At 42.3% G+C, this 17,164-nt stretch overlaps 1 protein-coding gene across 6 annotated transcripts in view; it reads left to right on the forward strand.

Moving 5' to 3' along the window:
• Positions 1 to 17,164, forward strand: part of CNNM2 (cyclin and CBS domain divalent metal cation transport mediator 2) — a 154,921-nt gene that overhangs the window by 88,610 nt on the left and 49,147 nt on the right. Inside the window, exon 2 of one of the 6 annotated variants that reach the window (XR_004278844.1) lies at positions 10,711 to 10,805. The exons of the other annotated variants lie outside the window; for them this stretch is intronic. The gene's annotated coding sequence lies outside the window, so the exon portion shown is untranslated. The remainder of the gene's footprint in view (positions 1 to 10,710; positions 10,806 to 17,164) is intronic. 6 annotated transcript variants of the gene reach the window in all.

The raw sequence follows: 17,164 nt of genomic DNA on the forward strand, positions 1-17,164 counted from the left end.
TAAGCCAGGCCAGGAATGGTCAGGGAATAAGGTCCCAAAGATGGGCAGGGATCTGTCAGGTCTTGCAGATTGTGGTGAGATATTTGTTTCTACTCTAGGTATGACAGGGGAGTTTTTGGAGGATTTTGAGCAGGGAAGTGACCGTCTTTGTCTCTTTTTGAAGGATTACTTTGGTGACTCTGCAAGGAATTGGTCATAGAAAGCAAGAGTAAGGCAGAAAGGCCAGTTAGTAAGCCATTGTAGCAATTTGGATGAGAGAACATGGTGGGTTGGGCCAAGGGGGTAGAGTGAGAGGATAAGGATAAGAAAGGATCAAATTCTGGATATTTTTCAGAGGTTTGGAAGTGAGAGAGACGTTAAGGATCAGGCCTAGGTTTTTGGTTTGAACAACTGAGTGAATGTTGATACATCCCTTACCTTGATAAAAGAGGAACAGACTTTGAGACTTATTTACAGCTTGATAAACTTGGTAGACATGCTGGTGGAGATGTTAAGGAGGCATTTGGATATGCAAATCTGGACTGCAGAGCCCTGATTGGGATAGACACAAATAGGAGTCATCAGCTTATGATGATACTGAAAAGTTTGAGACTAAATGGGATCATGGCTCACATGAGTTAGTGTCCAGGGAGAAGAGAAGAGATCTAAGAATGAAGATCAAGAGTCTCTGGCTTCAAGAGGTCACTGGAAAGAGAAGAATTAGCAAAAGGGAATGAGGGGGAATGGCCATGAAGGAGAAAAGCTAGGGAGGTGTGGTGGAAGCCAAGTGAAGAGATGGTTTCAAGAGAGAAGTGATCATGAAACAGATGAGGGCTTAGAACTGATCATTGGATCAAACCAAATGAGAAGTCTTGGGAGATCTTCATGAGTGGTTTCATTGAACAGCACTGATTTAGAGCATCTTGAGGAAGAAATGGAGAAAATGGATGGAAACCGTTCTTTGAAGAGTTTTGCTGTGAAAAGAAGTAAAGAGGGACGCCTGGGTGGCTCAGTTGGTTAAGCAGCTGCCTTCGGCTCAGGTCATGATCCCAGCGTCCTGGGATCGAGTCCCACATCGGGCTCCTTGCTCGGCAGGGAGCCTGCTTCTCCCTCTGCCTCTGCCTTCCACTCTGTCTGCCTGTGCTCGCTCTCGCTCGCTCTCTCTCTGACAAATAAATAAATAAATAATCTTTAAAAAAAAAAAGAAAAGAAGTAAAGAAATGGAGCGATAGCAGAAAAGAGGGGGGTTGGGAGAAGGTTTTTTGGTTTTAAAGGTAGGAAATAGTTCAGGCTTTTAATGTGATAATAGGAGTTGTCCAGTAGATAAAAGATAGGGAAAGCCCAGTGATGGAGGGGTTAGCCTTACCCCAGCATCACCTCTGTGGGCCTCCTCTAAATCCTGTGGAGGTGGCAGTCTGGGAAGGGTTATTTTACTAGGAGGAATTACCAAATGTTATATGAAAGATGAAACATTGGGAAGAATTGAAATGTCTAACAGCTGTGTAACAATTGTGTCTAATGGATGTATAACAATCGTGGTACAACATAGAACTATTTAGCCACTAAAAATCATTATAAGGTTATACATTAATATGGAGACATTTTTTAAATGTCCAGTTAACATGCAGTGTAGTTTCAGGTGTACAATATAGTGATTCAACACTTCCATCCATCACCCATCCCGGCAAGTGCCCTCCTTACTCCCATGACCCATTTCACTCACCCCCCCCACCCCCCATCCACCTCCCCGCTAACCATCGGTTTGTTCTCTAGAGTTAAAAGTCTGTTTCTTGGTTTGTCTTTCTCTCTCTTTTTTTTTTTCCCCTTGGTTATTTGTTTTCTTAAATTCCACATGTGAGTGAAATCATATGGTATTTGTCTTTTTCGGATTACTTCTATTTCTTAGGAGGACAATTAGCATTGTTCTCTCTGGCTCCCTCCATGTTGTTGCAAATGGCAATATTTCATTCTTTTTGACAGTTGAATAATATTCTCACATGCGCGCGCGCGCGTGTGTGTGTGTGTATCTCACATCTTTTTAAAATTTTTTTTATTTTTTTTTAAAGACTTTATTTATTCATTTGGCAGGCAGAGATCACAAGTAGGCAGAAAGGCAGGCAGAGAGAGAGAGAGAGAGAGAGAGAGAGAGAGAGAAGGAAGCAGGCTCCCTGCCGAGCAGAGAGCCTGATGCGGGGCTCGATCCCAGGACCCTGGGATATGATCTGAGCTGAAGGCAGAGGCTTTAACCCACTGAGCCACCCAGGCGCCCCTGTATCTCACATCTTTATCCATTCATCTATCAGTGGACACTTTGGCTGCTTCCATAATTTAGCTATTGCAGAAAATGTTGCTATAAACACAGAAATGCATGTATCCTTTAAAATAAGTGTTTTTGTATATTTTGGGTAAATATTAGAGAAAATAAGACTTCTGTGCAAAAGTATTTTTGTGGAAAAATGTAATACATACACTTTGGTAGAAAACAATGTCTAAAAGGTAAGATTATGGGTGATTTTTAATTCTTTCATTAGACTAATTGTATTCCAGATAACTTCATGTTTTCTCCAGTGAGTATATATTATATCTTCTTGTTTAGAAGTCATTCTGAGTATGTCAGCGAGCTGAACCCATTTATATAAGTCATAAAATATTTCTATATTTTGAGTCTTTAATCCATTTTGTTTCAAATTTTCTATTGATTTTTGCTTTACCCTTTTCCTATCATCTATTGAACAAATCCATTATTTTCTTGTGTTGAAAGTTACACATTCTATTTTTTTAAAGGTTTGTTTAGTTATTATGAAAGAGAGAGTGTGTGCGTATGGTAGGGGAGGGACAAAACAAGAGGGAGAGGGAGAATCCTAAGCAGACCCCCTGCCAAACACAGAGCCTGACTTGGGGCTCATCCGACGACTCTGAGATCATGACGTAGCCCAAATTGAGTTGGGTGGTTAACTGAGCCATCCAGGCATTGCTGTTTTTTAGTCTTTTGGTAGTTGTCCTTAGCTCCTAATTTGATAATATACATGCTTGTTTTTGTTTTTTAAAGATTTTATTAATTTTTGAGAGAGCAAGAAGAGCACGCGGGAGCAGGAGTGAGTGAGGGGGCAGAGGGAGAAGTAGGCTCCCTGCTCAGCAGGGAGCCTGTTGCAAGACTCAACCTCAGGACCCTGGGATCATGACCTGAGTTGAAGGCAGGCTTAACTGACTGAGCCACCCAGGCATCCCATACTTGTGTTTTTCCTATTAAAAATCTTTTTCCAATTTTAAACCTTTAAATTTATGTATTGGCCCCGACATACTTCAAAAAAGACAAGAATCTTAGATGTTCTCCCGCTCCTCTCTACTACCCCCTTACCACCATGTCCCCACAACCCAATAAAAGTATTTTGATTTCGAAATAATTTCAATTCTGGAACTGCTGTGGATCCACTGGACCTTATTTAGACAACAGTAAACTTAATACATGATTTACTTACCCTTACTTGCCATTTTTCTAGTGTACTCCAAAATAGGTATTTCTTCTTTGTAGACTATTCCTGAGAAGCTGTCTGTGTGATAAAACTTCTGTATGTTTAAAACCTTGTATGCTTGAAATATCTTTATTTTACCCTTGTATTTAAATGGTAATTTAAGTATAAATTTTAAGTTTTGAAAGTTTTCTCCCCTCAAGGAGGGTTCTTTGAAAAGAACCATCAATTTCTTAGGACCAGCATTGCCTTTGAGCCTTCTGGAGTCAGTCTGATTCTCGTTTATCCTTTATAAATGATTTACTTTTTCTAAAAATTCTTGGAGTTTTATTTTTTGTTCTTTCATTTCATCACACTGTAACTAGTTGCAAAACCCACCCCCCAATTTTCTCTTGGCTCTTCGAATCCTTTCAATCCGAAGTCCTGCATCTCTGTCTAAATCTGGGACTTGTCGATTACTGTTTCGTGAGATACTCTCTCCTCCTGTCTCCCTTCCCATCGCCAGGCCTCCTATGACACAGCTGTAGTGACCTTTCCAGGGCAATCCTCGGCCGGTCCATGTTTCTTCACATGCTCCAGCTTTTGGTCCCTTCCTCCTGTCTTCTAGGAGAGTTTCTTCACCGAATCTTTTGCTGCATAGCCCAGCTCTTGGGTTCTTTATCTCCCCTCTGAGAATTCACATACCAATAACTTGTACTCGGTTCTTATTTTTAATGCCACTTGTTCTTGCTACAGGTTTCTAGGTATGATCCCTCTTTGAAGCTCTTTGCTAATCTGTTCTTTTCTGTACTGATCCATGAACTTGATTTTTGGCTGATATAGATGGTTTGATTTGGTGGTTTTTCTCTTGTAGCAGTTAAACCCCTGGGATAAGTTCATCCATTTGTCTATGAGTTCCTTTTTTTCTGGAGCATTAGTCGTCCACTCTGTTAATGGCTGCCCGGTCTCCCGAGCTTGTGCCTCTGAGAGCAGTCTCTGATGATTAGCCATCCCCTGCCTTGGCTGTGAGAGTGGGTAGGAAGTGGAAGGTACACACCAGGCTTTGTAGTTGTTTGTACCTATATCCCCTTGAGCATGCCGCTCTACCGCTGCTGCCAGAGGGCTGTGAGTGGGGGCGATCTGGAGAGAGCATCACTGCTAAAGAAACTACTCGCCTACCCAAGCTTCTCCCGAGCACCTGGCTCAGGCCTAGTGAGGGCCTCATCTCCCAGCTGAAATCTGGGCCTTCTGCTGCCTAATGTTTTTCTCACAGCTTTTATGTTTCATTAACATGTCTGGAATTTCCAAAATCATGTTGGAAGCCCATCCTAGCTTGCCATCTTGTCAAAATGGTGCATAACACTTAAAAAAAAAAAAAATCAGGAGGTTAAAAAGACTTGGAATGTGTATATACTCCTATTCCTATTTTTTAAATCATGACCTCTTGCACCACAAAAAGCAGTTTAGCTTTCTAAATAGGATGATACATTTCACTTTTAGTGTTTTTATTTGAACACTTACTTTGAGCTTTGGGTTTGATTTTAAACCAGACAAGAAATATTTAACGTGTATCTTCTCTGTGTCGGGGACTGTTATCCAGCTTTGGGAGTACAGCAGTAGGCAAAACAGCTGAGAATCCCTGCCTTCATGGAGCTTTATAGAAGACAATAAACAAGACTAAATGCAAAATGTGTATTATCTCTTAGTGAGTTGGATTGATCATAGGTTGTGGTTTAGCTCAGCAAGTCCAAGGGAGCGAGAGGGACCTGGGAGTTTAGGGTCTCATTAAAATGGTGGACAGTGGAATGAACTAAAGCTAGATTGGGAGGGGAAAGTAGGTGTATGGGTGGTAGGCATGTTAGGTTAGAAGTGAGGCAAAGGACTGTTGGAATTGGGGTGCTAACAGAAGTGATGTGAATAGATGGGAAGAGGCTAGAGAACAGATGTTTGGAATTAAGATAACCGCAGGGTTGCAGTAATGATGAGTGACCAGTTCAAGGGAATGATCATGGAAGAAAGTGACTAAGTTAGATGGACAATAAGAACACTGGAGGGGAGTGACTTCCATTGGTGTCTTTCATTAAATAATGGGGACCACTTTTACTCTCCTTTTTTAAAAATTTTTATTTATTGGAGATAGAGGGTGAGATAAGAGAGCACTAGTGGGGTGGGGGTAGGGGGAGAGAGAGAAGCAGGCTCCCTGTTGAGCAAGGAGCTCCATGCAGGTCTCGATCCTAGGACCCTGGGTTCATGACCTAAGCCAAAGACGGGTGCTTAACCAACTGAGCCCCCGGGAGCCCCTACCCTTCTTCCTTAAACAAGTAGAAAACTATACGAGCTGTATTGAAATACCCATTTTCAGACAATGGACAACATGTAATACAGGAAAATGATCCCTGAGATTGCCCTAGCTTACTACCTGGAGGTCATAGTACAAGGAGGGGGAGCCTGAACAGGGCCTCGCAGTCTCTGTGATGTGGGGACAAAGTTGAGATTTCAGGGAGGTCAGAGAGACAGGAATTCATTAGAATACTGGAAAACTTGAGCGAGCTCCAGAGATCTGCCGGGGGTCCTTCCGAGTCCCTTCAGTAGAGTACTAGTGAATGTACCTGCATGAGGAAGCCACTCAAGGCTGATGAAAAATAAGGGGTGATCTTGGAGTCCTGGGCTGTTTGTGGTGACTGGCATAAAAGACATGATGGAATTAGTCCTGCTGGTTTCCAGGGGGAGAGTGGTGGACAGTCTGTGAGTATCGTGTGGGGGACAGAGAGCATGAACATCTTGCCAAAGCTCTAAGAGTTCTGGAGCTCCCACTTGACCTTGATGGAGGAGGTTGCAAGGGGATTGCCCTACTCCTAAGAGTTAAAATCCCCCCTTGACCTGTTGCCTCACTTGACTCCTGCTGATGGATCCATGAAGTCCTTTGGGGGATTGGACTCACCCTCTAAGAACCATGTTAATGTCATCCTTTTCCTAGGGACTTTTTTTCCCCCAGAAATGTATTTCCCCCAGAAGAATATACCTAATTTACGGTTTCAAAACAGAATTCATTTAACAGAATGTGTTTTCCAGCAAATTGACTAGAAAATACTGGCCCCTTTCTTTTAAGAATTGCTTCCACTGTTTATATGTATCTATGTATATATGTGCATGTTTATTTTATGTATGTATATATTAGATATTTATTTTAGTACTAATTTCAGCCTAAAGAGAGTTGACTAAGGTCAATTCTTTCTAAAGGAGACTTTCCGAGGCCCAGTTAGAACACCACTCATCTCGGTGTTCCTGGACCCAAATACATAGAAGGCACTGAGTAAAGATTTGTTGAGTAAATGTATTTGAGGTAAAATGTGGCATTCAGAGTGATTGAAGCCTTTGTGTGTGTTTTGTTGTGGGGACTGAGGCCGCCAAGCTAGTGACTTACATGCGGACCTGTGAGACTGGGTCTCTGCCCGGCCAGCCAGGCTTGCTGAGGTGGACCGTTCTTACTGGGTTTGTGGGAGTTGACTGGAAATTCTTCTGTTAGGAGTGTCGGGAAGAGTACCTGACTGGATACATGTCAGGGTAGTGGCTGAAGGTAAGAGAAGAGCAGAGCACTTTTAAGAACTCGTGTCCTAAAATTGAGATCTTTTCATTTATCTTTGGACCAAGTAATACATTCACGTTCTTCAAAACTTAGAAGGCTCAAAGCTGTCCAGTCGCCCCCTCCCACCCCTGTTGGCAGGTTGCCTGGCGAGCCATTGAGTTCCCCCTTCCTAGAGGTGGCCGTGGTGTGACGTCATAGACAATAAGCTGACCATTCAGATGGTGGATCAGGTTAGGAAATTAGAATGGGAGGTGCTTAGGGCATTTGTCCTTGTTGTCTACCGAGCATTGTGCAGAATATTTTCCATGTAAATTAAGCTTTGTAACAATCCTTTGAGGAATTGTTTGCCTTTATCTCTCATGGTTTATCTTCTCTGCTCAAACATCTTTCTGCTCCATCCTTGTGAGCCAATTTTAACTTAGCTTCTTTTTTTTCTGCAGACCATCTTCTCCTCCCCTGTGACTGCTAAAATGTCCCTGTATTAGGATCTGGATCCAGTGGTGTGTTGGAAGTAGCTCCTGTCCGCTTGGAAGACTGATGGTTCCCAGCTCTATGCTCAGTGACCTCCTGTTCGTAACTTGGAATCCATCATAGTAGGGATATTTACACCATGGGAACTGGCCAGTGCTATAAGTCAGGGCCATTCTTTCCAGAATGTTGTTAAATGTTTATCAACATTTTGTTGTTAAATGTTTATCAACACACCACTGGATCCTCTCCCCTCTTTGTTGTTTAATGAGCCAGCTAAAGGTAACTGAAGGATGGAATTTTTAAAAACCACATAGACATACCTTAAGTAAATGATTTTTTTTTAAAGATTTTATTTATTTTTATTTATTTGACAGAGAGAGATCACAAGTAGGCAGAGAGGCAGGCAGAGAGAGAGAGAGAGGAGGAAGCAGGCTCCCCGCTGAGCAGAGAGCCCAATGCGGAACTTGATCCCAGGACCCTGAGATCATGACCTGAGCCGAAGGCAGCGGCTTAACCAACTGAGCCACCCAGGCACCCCAAGTAAATGATTTTTTTTAAAAGTTTGCTATCAGTTGACAAACTTTAATACTTAGTTCATAAAAATGTTCAAAGATTAAAGAAAGTTGAAAAACTAGTATAGTGACTGTTCGTATACCTGTTTCCTAGATTTGCTAGTTCTTAATGTTTTTTTCTTGAACTTCATCCTGAAATGGTGAGCATACTTCTAGGCAATCCTAATTCCATCGTCACTAAGACATTTATAGTTCTCCACCATCATTTTTGTCCCCAGTTCCTACTCCTATTTTTCTAATTGTCAATTTCTAAAAATGTTATTCACAGTGGTTTTGTTTTGTCTTAGATTTTATTTTTATATAATCTTAATACCCATGTGGGGCTTGAACTCAGGACCCCAAGATCAAGAGTCTCATGCTCCACTGACTGAGCCAGCCAGGGACCCCTATTTATAGATTTTTATGACAAGGATTCAATCTAGATTTGTATGTTGGAATTGGTTGTTCTCGTATTTCTTTTAAGCTTGAATAACCCTCTTCTCCCAATCAGTGTTTTCCCCGACATTGACTGTTTTCAGCTTTTTCTAAGTTTCAAACGTGTACAAAAGGAGAAAAAACAGACGACAAACCACAATATACCCAACACTAATTCAGGGACTGTCAGAATTTTGCCACATTTGCCTCATTTATCTTGATTCTTCACCAGAAGATTTTAAAAACGAATTCAAGACATCCTTGTGTTCTCCCTCTCCCCCCCCCCCCGCTAACTCTAAAAAATACATTTTCCTATGTAGCCAAGTTCGTCGTTACAGAACACCAAAGGGAATTAATAATGGCATTGACTTTTTAAAGAAACCAGGTTAGTTCTTTGGTAGTGTCCTCGATTTGGGGTTTCTATGATCGTTTCCTTGCGAGAACATTTCATTTTTCTATCCTGTATTTCCCATACACTGGAGATTAGATTCCAGGTTTTGATTAAATACTTTAGGCAGGAATACTTTATAGAGGATGAAAAGTACTTAAGAGCTCATCGCATCAGGTAGCCCATAAAGTCTGGTTTTCCACTCTTTTTTTCTTTTTTTTTTTAAAGATTTTATTTATTTATTTGACAGAGAGAGATCACAAGTAGACAGAGAGGCAGGCAGAGAGAGAAAGAGAGAGAGAGAGGGAAGCAGGCTCCCTGCTGAGCAGAGAGCCCGATGCGGGACTCGATCCCAGGACCCTGAGATCATGACCTGAGCCGAAGGCAGCGGCTTAACCCACTGAGCCACCCAGGCGCCCCTGGTTTTCCACTCTTAATGATGTTACATTTGATCACTTGACTAAGGTGGTGACTGCCAGTTGTCTCCATTGTATATATGGGCTTTCCTCTTTGAGATTAACAGCAATCCTTGGAGCAGTGCTTTGGCACCAAATGAATATTCTGTTCTCCATCAGCCTTTCCCTTAATGGTTTAAGCAGCCATTAATGTTCTTTGCCTGAGTCAATTTATTGCAGCAGGCCCTGTTAAATAGAACTGCTCTTCTTCTGATACGGATCCAAGGCATTTTCTTTTGGGTGTGGGTTCACGGGTTGGTGTTTCCTGTAATGGTGGACGAGCCCCATCTATAATTCATCTTCTCTTAATTCTCGATCTTCTCTGCACTTGAGTAGTCTTTTTAAGTGGACAAGCAATACAAGCATTTTCAAAGCTGTACCAATGCAGACTCTTTCCAGGTTTTTCCTCATGTAATTCTCTTGGCCACGCATCATCATTCACTCTTGTTTTTTGAGGGTTTTTTTTTCCCCCCTTAATTTTTAAATTTTATGTCCACTCCAGTTTTTTTTTTTTTTTAAAGCAACCTGCTTTTGCTGATTCTTTCCAGAGGATTCGTCATAGTTGCCATAGAAACAACAACTCATTTTATTGTCCTCAGTTTCTGTAATTTTTAAGTTACATAGTTGTAGCATCAAGTAAGTACCGATGTCGCAAACAGGTTTGGGAGCAAAACTAACCAATTCTTCATAAACATTCTTGTTAATCTCTGGAAGTAGAGGATGTAGAGTACTAGTAGTAGCATACTAGCCGGAAGCATTCAGGGTGCTGGGGACCCCGTCAGTGTGCTTCACAGGGAGAACGGAGTGAGTCCGTTAATCAGCAAGTTGTTGTGCGGAGGTCAACTTAAGAGAGCGTCGACCATGTAGTCATTTTCCTTGCCTTGTCTTCCCCGCTAGACTTCCAGTTCCTTGGCAGTAAAGACTAGTCTTACTTGTATGTTTTTTCCTTTTTAGTCCCTGGGCTCAGTATAGTGCCTAGCCTACAGTGAGTGCTCAGTAAAAATTTTGGATGAACCAATCCATGACCAGCACCACAGGGGATCTCTGGTGACTTCTGATCTCATCTTGGCAGTATCTTTGCAAACATCGGGGTTGGTGGGGTCACTGCGTGTAACTTAGTCTTTCGTCGATTTTTCCTCTTCTCGTTCCCTCAGTCTTTGAGTCTTCGCTCTGTGCCAGCTTCCTAGACTTTCATTGTGTATTGCAAGCCACCTGTGTTTATTATCGTTCCCGTTTCCTGACAAAGATGCAAAAAAAAAAATGTATGATGGTTTTGCTGCCGTGGTGCTATGCACAAAGCAAGAGGAGATGTTGAGGAAAATACAAAGTAGTTCCTTAGTTCTCTAATCTAGGGTTTAACCAATCCCAGGAACTGAAGTCTTCTGTTTCTTCACAGAGGAGATATGACAAAGGCAGTGGCTGTACAAGCTTCCTTCATGGGCCGCCCTCCCCACTGCCTCATCCAGTAAGCGGGAGCAACTACTTCTAGAGGTGAGAGGGGAGGGAAGACATCTCCGGAACTCATTTGATCCCCCCCAGCTGCAAAATTTTGGTTTTGAGAAACAGAGTGAACAGCCTGTAGAGTTACATTGAAGAACTTGAAGAAGAACCTGCAGAGGGTTGAATGCTCAGGTACTAGAAGTTATGCTCTTTGATAGAAGCCCATAACCTATATTTTAAAAGCTACTTGTAGCTGAATAATCCCAGTGATCCCAAGAGTCTGTTTCTGTAGCTATTAAAAGGTATTAAACAGGCACATCTGAGATAACTTTTAACTTCCAGAACCAGGAGAAAGTTTGTCAGTAACACACTCCTTATCATTCATCGATTCCTTACTATGTGCCAGGCACTGTGTTAAATGTTACATTTTTTAAAAAAGATCTTATTTATTTGAGAGAAAGAGAGAGTAAGAGAGCGCTTGAGAGGGGAGAAGGTCAGTGGGAGAAGCAGACTCCCTGTGGAGCTGGGAGCCCGATGCAGGACTTGATCCCATGACTCCAGGATCATGACCTGAGCCGAAGGCAGTTGCTTAATCAACTGAGCCACCCAGGTGCCCTAAATGTTACATTTTTATCATTCAATTTTCAAAGTGAACTTAGGACTTCTCTCTATCTTGCACATGATTAGTCATACCAGCACCAGAGGATCCAAACCCAGATCTGTCCAATTTTAGTTTAAGACCCTGAAAGCACTAATGGGATTCACTGGGGTCCCATTATCCACACTTGGACTCTAAAAATCTGTGACTTACAGGGAGGATCAGTGACCGAGGATGACCTAGGGATTCTGAAGTTTATGTCAGGAACCATGGTGATGTTCTTATTAGGCAGTTGTAGTATCTTCTCCCGGGCATGTTAAGGCATGTTTGTTGTCCTTTTTACTCAAGGGCACATCCCTTAGAAGGATGGTCTGTTTTTGAAGATACAGGCAAATGAATGTCGAGTTCTTTTGAACATTCATTCAGTAAGCTAAATGCATATTTCTTACAATCATATTTGAATATGAATCTTGGTTTCCAGACTGAATTCATATTGTATATTTAAGAAGACAATGAAAATTCTTTGAAGAGATTCTCAGACAACGGGAAGATAGTCTCAAACTCAACAGGGTTTGATTTCTGCTTGTTTTTTAAGCTGGCTTTATCTGGGGACAAATTCTATTGTATCTTCTCTAGAACTTGGTGCCAGTAGGAGTTAAAATAATAAAATCAGTTCAATTAAATTAAATACCAAATGAGTCTTTTATGTACAAGGCCTTAGATCAGTTAACAACAGTCAGCAGTCACTTTTCTGGGAAACGGTTGCTAAAATTATGATTGACCAGCAGTCACTGATCTCATTTACTCCATTGTGTCCTAGGAAGAAAAACAATCTTAGGACAAGAGCTTGCAAAGACAATGCCATTTTCCCATAATCCTTATTATCTCCCCTCCCATTTTCTTATGATTAATTTGATCTTTTTTTTTCTCTTATTGAAAGTATTCTATACTAGACACTGTGCTAGCTAGCTTCTGAGGCTTTCAGTATGAAAGAGAACTCTTGCCTTGAGGAATCTTGCAGTATAGCAGAGGAGCGAGAATTAGAATATAGGATAAGCGAGTGGATGAAACTAGCGAAGGCTCTGGGGAAACAGACAAGACAGCCAAACCCAGCTGGCCTAGGCAAGGTCAGCAAGACTTCTAGGATGAGAGGATACTTGAATTGTATCTTGGAGGAAGAGGAATAGGAAAGGAGCCAAGGGAAGAAGGAGGTGTTCTTGGCAGAGGAAACCATGAAACCACACATCTGGTTTGGAGAAAGGCAAACACTGTGCTCTGATGGGGAATGAGAAAAGGTGTAGGAGGTGTTGGAAGTGAGGCTAGAGGAAAAGCTGGGAATCATGTCATCGAGAGTGCTGGGAGCCATCGTAAAGCATTTTAAGTGTCTTCAGCGTAACGGGCAGCCATTGAAGATTTCAAGCAAGAAAATAATGTGTTCAGATCTGGTTTGTACAAGACATTAGAAGGTTGTTGCCTTCAGAAGACTCACAGTGAGGACCTGTGACTCAGGGGAGCTAGTGACGGGGTTGGAGATTATTGGAGGGGTTCCGTGGATAGTTAGAAGCAATCTTAAAATTAGAAGTCAGCCCAGTATTTGGCAACCAATTTCTCATAGCAGCGTGGAACCAGAAGAAAAGGGGGACTCTGAGACAACTCCCCCAGTTTTATTTTTGATAGAAATTGTGGTGTCATTAGTCAGCGAGAGGAATGGAAGTGGAGGAACAGGTTGGTGAAGGAGGTAGATTCCGTTTCGGACGTGTTGGACTTGAGATGTCCGGAGGGCAAGTGAAGAGAATCAAGTAGGCAACTGGGCTATTTTTATGTCTCTATCTGCGGTCGAGGAGAGAAGATTAGACTGGGCATGGTGGTAGTATGTAGATTCAAGAGTTTCCGGTCTGTGGGTTAGGTCTCCTTTTGTGACCATTACCTAATGACTACATGGTGGAAAGCAGCTTGACCATCAAAGCTTAGGGTTAAGTGCTTCTCACAAGCAGGGTCCTGGGAAGGGCTCTAGCAAATGTGTTTACACCATCATGTGTTTTTGTAAAACTTTGCAAAGTCCAGATACGTTAACTGCAATTGGTCAGAATTGTTCTCTTGGTTCTTTGAATTACCTTTGCCCGCACTCCCATCTGGCGATACTGGAGTGGTCCTAGGCTTTTTTTTTTTTTTTTTTTTTTTTTTGAGTTCATCTTTGGGGAGGGTGAGCTGGGGAGCCACTTCGTTTGGGTTTGCAGTCTCTCCGATGTGTAAATTACTGCTAGCCAACACAGCGTGGGAATGACATGGAGAAATACTCCTGCCCTTTGTGACACACTCAAGCCAGACCGGCATTCACTGTCAAGATACAAATGTGTCCTAACACACCTGGCACTGGCATCATGGACAAAGAAAAGGGTCAAGTGAATGAAGTCTGCGACTGATGGGTAGGAAAATGTCCCACTACATCTGATGATGTCTTAGCCTGAACTTGGGCCCGATACAGAGGCTTGCGTACAGAGAAGTTGATTTGGAATGGGATCACCTGGGAGCGGGAGTTCAGGACAGAGGAAGTGAAATGGGGAGGAGGGAAGAAGTACAAGGACACAACAGTGCATTGGGCACAGCTGCAGGCAACAGGTGCTCTCTCCTGCCTCAGACATTTAGAGAGACCTTAGGAAAGGCTCCTGGAACTGTGCTGGAGTACGAAAGGAGGAAGTCTCCTCCTGTGGGCGCTGGTTCCTCCCCATTCTGGATTTGTGCACAACTGCAGGTAGGCTGTGGGGGAAGTCCCACGGTGGAAGTGAGCAGCGCATCAGGCTGTCCCATGAGTCGGATGACAGCATGGTGTCTGACAGCCAGTGGGGATCTGTGTGGTGTTGGCCACCCAGGCAGCGGACGGAGTAAGCAGTGGGGCTCACAGGATGGTGAAGTTAACACCGAAGGGGGATCTAATGTGAGCAAAGGATTCTGTTCTCATTCATTCCTTGTCCAACATTCACTCTTGTTTGGATTACACATAGTAATGTACCACATACAATTATAAATCTCTTTACCTTTTTGGTAAGAATTACACAAAATAGACTTTGTCAGAATTACTGTAGGACACGAACTTGTTCTATTACTACAAATTCCAGGCAGCACGCTGTTACCTGATTCTCCCCAGAACTTTCCTATATAGACACAATTTATGCACATGGGATCATACTGTGGCTAATACTCCAGGTTTTCTTTCCCTTAATGTATTTTGGATAACTTTTCATAATTATGTAGATCTACTTTGCTTTTTAAAATAGCTGCATAGGGACGCCTGGGTGGCTCAGTTGGTTGGGCAGCTGCCTTCCACTTGGGTCATGATCCTGGCGTCCTGAGATCGAGTCCCACAGCGGGCTCCTTGCTCAGTGGGGAGCCTGCTTCTCCCTCTGCCTCTGCCTGCCATTCTTTCTGCCTGTGCTCGCTCTCTCCCCACTCTCTCTCTGATAAATTAAAAAAAAAAAATTAAAATAGATGCATAGTAATTTCATTGTGTGGTTGAACTGGAATTTATTTAATTGGGCTTCTACTGGTGAATATTTAGGTGGTGATGCTTTCCTCATGGAAAAATCTTCTTATCTCCAGCACGATTTTCAGCAATATGGGGGGAGAGCTAGATAATGGGGATGGTGAAAAGGAGAAATTATGAAGGAATTTATAATAGAAAAAAAATGTTTTAAAGATTTATTTAGAGAGAGTGTGCTCTTAAGTAAGGGGGTGGGGGAAGGACAGAGGGAGAGGGAATCTTGAGCAGACTCCATGCTGGGTGGGGAACTGGGTGTTGAACTTGATATCACCACCCTGAGATCATGACCTGAGCCAAAGCCAAGAATCAGACTCTAAACCAACTGAACCACCTAGGCATCCCAGAAAATGTTTGGTTTTTTAAAGTTGTCAAATCCCATCTTTTTTCTCCTCTATAATAGCAGTGATGTGAAGGGGCACCTGGGTGGCTCAGTGGATTAACCCTCTGCCTTCAGCTCAGGTCATGGTCTCAGGGTCCTGGGATCAAGCCCTGCATCGGACTTTCTGCTCAGCAGAGGGCCTGCTTCCCCCTCTTTCCACCTGCCTCTTTGCCTGCTTATGATCTCTCTCTCTCTGTGTCAAATAAATAAAAAATCTAAAAACCAAAAACAACACACAATGATGTGCTTGAGGTTCCCAGGAACAGGAAACAGAAGAGTAAGATGCTAGGACTTCTGCTATGTCAGGACAATAAGGAAAATGTCAAACTATTTTTGCCTTCATTTTTTTTCCAAGTAGATTATTTGCATAAAATTTCCTTGCAGGATTAATACATTGGATAAGAAATTAAACTACATGATCTAGTTTTCCCTCAACTTTAGGACTCAGTGACTTTCGATAATCTTATATTAACTGTACAGTAATAACAATCCCCCCTCCTCATTCCAACTTGAGATCCTCAGGAAGGACTTTACAAAAGGAAACTTGAGTGGGAAAGGCGATAGGTGTCTCTTGAACAAAATCAGCCCTCAGTTTCCCCTTTAAGCAGGCTTAAAAAGAATGGGTGCCTGCTCAGGCCTTTCCTTAAAATGCCTGCTTCTAAAGCAGGAAATGGTGTGGCTTGATTGATCTGCAGTGTTTTTTAACACTTTGTCTAGGCTGAGATAATTTTTGTTCATTCTGAACATCACAAAGAGAATTGAATTTTTATGTATGACTTGGTGTCTGTCCCTACCAGTCTTGCCTACTTGTGTTATAGAAATCATCCAGGAAATTTAGTTGAGTTGCAATCAAGAGGGGGATTGGACTACAAAACAGAGTTCTAAATGATGATTGGTCCAGAAAAGTAAGATACAAGGAAGGGACAGAAGAGAAAATCATTAAATGAAAAACAGTGGCATTTGGCCTTAGCAGCAGAAATGCATTTCTCTTTTTGGAATCTCCTACTGGGTTTGATGGACTGCTGTGAATCTGTTGAACTCTTACCTTACTGGTATGGCCAGTCTTCATCATCCAAAGGCTACGAGTCAGAAATAGACTCATTAGTTCTAAAAGAAATACCAGAGTTCTATAGAAGAACTACCTGTCTCTTGGGAAAGATGAGAAGGTTCCCATTCTCTCCTCCCGAAAGCCGTCTTTTGTCTTAGCCATGTTTTCCATTGCTGATCATTTACTAGGAAAACATTCCAGTGACTGTACAGTGAGTGTTACCACCAAAAAAGATGAAGCGGAGATGCCCGGCATGCTTCACTATTTATAATAAAAATATTTCCCCAAAAGATGGGAAAATCCCAAGTCTTTAAATACTCTGGGAGAGAGGAATAATGGAAAAAACTCTTCAGTTTCTCTTCTGTTGATTCAGGAGAGTTTCTCACAAATCATTTGGATGGGCCATTAAGTCACAGAATGGCTGGAATCTTATATTAATTGCCTGACTTTGGGTTTCTCGCTAAAGCATCTGGCAGCAAAACTGAAGGCAAGCAAAAGAGAACCCCGAGTGGGTGGTGGCATGGGAATGCAAGCCCATCTATTGTTTTCAGCCTGGAATCCGAACTTAGGTGGAAGGACCAGATGGCGGTCTTTAATGGAAGGGGTCCGTTTGGATGGATTGAAAGAAAGGATTTAGCTTCTTCTAGATACAACTACAGTTTAGTCTAGGTGAATTTTTTTGTTGTTCCAAAAGGTTACTTGATTTGCTCTTTCTACCAGAAAGTTCATTAAGCATCTTGCTCTGGCTCAGCATCCACATCACTTTGTCTTTGTAGACAATCGTCCATTGTCTTGGGTTTGAGACATGAAAACTTCATCTAATCCTAATTTTGTTTTGCTATCTGCT

Source organism: Mustela erminea, chromosome 14 (assembly GCF_009829155.1).
Source record: "Mustela erminea isolate mMusErm1 chromosome 14, mMusErm1.Pri, whole genome shotgun sequence".
Lineage (NCBI taxonomy): Eukaryota > Metazoa > Chordata > Mammalia > Carnivora > Mustelidae > Mustela > Mustela erminea.